The following is a 2,674-nucleotide window of genomic DNA, read 5'->3' on the forward strand; positions in this document are numbered from 1 at the left end:
CGGTTCTAGGCGCGTCAGTCTGGAACCGCGTGACCGCCACAGTCGCAGGTTCGAATCTTGCCTCAGGCATGGATGTGTGTGATGCGCTTAGGTTATTTAGGTTTAAGTAGTTCTAAGTTCTAGGGGACTGACGACCTCAGCTGTTAAGTCCCATAGTGCTCAGAGCCATTTCAACCATTTTTGAGCCACTGCATGTGTGGGTTAGCGGGCATGCACCACTGGGTCCGTCAGATTCCGCGTGACCGCTATCGGTGTCTGATGGAAACTTGCAATTTCATTGCCAACTTTGACACCTGTGGGGGGGTATCGATACATGGTACCACATTTTCCAGTTTCGAGTAAGTATCTGACATACCCGGATGTTAGAATTATAGTAATACCTGCAGCTGCTAACGGGCGTTGATATATATCAACGGAGACAGGTGAAAATACGTGCCCCGACCGGGACTCGAACCCGGGATCTCCTGCTTATAAGGCAGACGCTCTATCCATCTGAACCACCGAGGACAGCGCGACTGCAGGGACTATCTCGTGCACGCTTCCCGCGAGACACACATTCTCACCTTGTGTGTCCACACACTACATTCGTAGTGTCTCACCACAACACAATCATTACTCGTTGAAGACATTGTAACATCTATGAGATAAATTTTAGCTACAGTGCGACGAGAGGAAATTATGCCTCTAACAGTTATAAACATTATCTATTCCACATACAAAAAACAGTGAAAACGACGATAAATATTAATTTATATATTATTTTATGATGTAATCGGACATATCGATGTGTATCATACAAAGACAATGATAATTGTAAATTGCTTTTATGATCTGCGTTTGTCTTCCTTTGTTTTTACCTTTTGTTGGTTGGCTTTTGTAGGTTGCGGACGCATATCAAACTGAGGTCTGTTAAGAAATTGTAATTATTTGTTAATTATTAGTTGAGAATAGAGTTCATTATTATTATAATAAATATGAGTGAATAATTATTTGTAACATTAATTCCTCTCTCAGTAAGCATTATCTGTGTTAATTATTTCTTTCCGCTGCAAGGAGCGCACCCATTGATGATAGCGATTTGTGTCGCGTTTTTGTCTGTGTTTTCCTTAGAAAAAAATCAAATGTTTGCTTGATGAAGTCTAAATAGTGCACAATACGAAAATAAAGTTTAATAAGCATTTCAAATACTTATCCTATTTGCTCTAACAATAGAAAGTCTCTAGCAATTGTCTGCCGCCATCTTAAAAATTATCTCAGCGGCAAATTCAAATTACGCAACTCTGCAGACATGGATGCCGAAGGTAATACAAATGTGTAAAAATAAATGTGCACCGGTGGCCCCGAACTCATTTTAATGAAAATAATTCGAATCAGATTGGTTCTTTAAAAACAGTGCTCAATGCACGAGCCTTATAACAAACTTTTCTAGCTGATGTATGGAGCCGAAATTAATTAAGGACAAGTTGCGAAGAATATTGTTTCAGGTAACATACGTCAGTGTTGTGCGCGGCTGCTATTCGGTGGTTTTAAGGATCATTTTGCTGAAGACAACACTTTAACACGACGTTAACTTGGAGTTCTTTAGCAACTTGACCAAATCTTTCTTCTTCTTCTTCTGTAGTGGTCAATCCAAGGATTGGTTTGCAACAGCTACAATGGCAGCTTGTCTCCATTCTGTGCGTCTTTCAGCTTTTCTCTTCATTTCTTTATAGGTGTTACATCCCACATCTTTCATGATTTGATCCATGTACCTCAGTCGTGGTCTTCCTCTTGGTCTTTTTCCCTCGACATATCCCTCTATGATTGTGTTCAGGAGTCCTTCATGTCTTAATAGATGGCCTGTAAATTGCACTCTTCTTTTAACAATGAAACTCCAGAAGCTTCTCTTCTCACCTGCTCTTTCCAGAACCACTTCGTTTGTGACCTTGTCGATCCATTTTATTTTGAGCATGCGTCTATAGCACCACATTTCAAAAGAATTTAGCTTCTGCTGTTCCTCTGTCCCGAGAGTCCATGTTTCACACCCATAGCATGCCACACTCCACACATATGATTTCAAAAATCTTTTCCTGGTTTCAAGGCTGATGCTCTTAGATGTTAATATGTTTTTCTTCTTGTTAAAAGCAGCCTTTGGTTGAGCTATTCTACTTCTCACTTCTGCCTTGCTCCTTCCATCCCTGGTAATATTACTGCCCAGATAAGTAAATTTATCAACTTGTTCAAGCAGTTCATTGCCTACATGAACTTGGACTTTCACCAAATCTTTAGCCGGGAGAAAAATTATTTAGTAATTACTCAATGTAGTAAAATAAGATTATCATTTTCATTTACAAATTATTTAAGTACCAAACCAGTGAATAACGCAGCGAACGCCACAACATTCATACAAGTCCCGTAAGAGTTCGGGGAATATGTGTGCATCTGCACAGAAGGAGGAGGTCATGGCTGGTATTGTCAGAACTGTATACTTACATGGATATGGTGTGTGTTTTATCGGACATGTCCATATAAGTATACCTGGATGTTGTCTGTGATGAGACTGGCTGCAATGCACTACATGAGAGGCTATTGTTGTCTGCTGTGTTACTTTTCATATAGCTCCTGTAGGAGCACGATTATCGCAATGATAAGCATCGTGTTACAAGACCTGCTGTCGTATCGCATATAAGAACCG

The 2,674-nt window shown here is 40.2% G+C and overlaps 1 non-coding gene across 1 annotated transcript; it reads right to left on the reverse strand.

Annotated features, from left to right (window-relative positions):
- Positions 1–433: 433 nt before the first annotated feature.
- Positions 434–507, reverse strand: Trnai-uau. The gene has a single exon. It is a non-coding gene; the product is annotated as a tRNA-Ile (tRNA).
- Between the last annotated feature and the right edge of the window lie 2,167 nt (positions 508–2,674).

The sequence above is a fragment of the Schistocerca americana genome, chromosome 1 (assembly GCF_021461395.2).
Source record: "Schistocerca americana isolate TAMUIC-IGC-003095 chromosome 1, iqSchAmer2.1, whole genome shotgun sequence".
Lineage (NCBI taxonomy): Eukaryota > Metazoa > Arthropoda > Insecta > Orthoptera > Acrididae > Schistocerca > Schistocerca americana.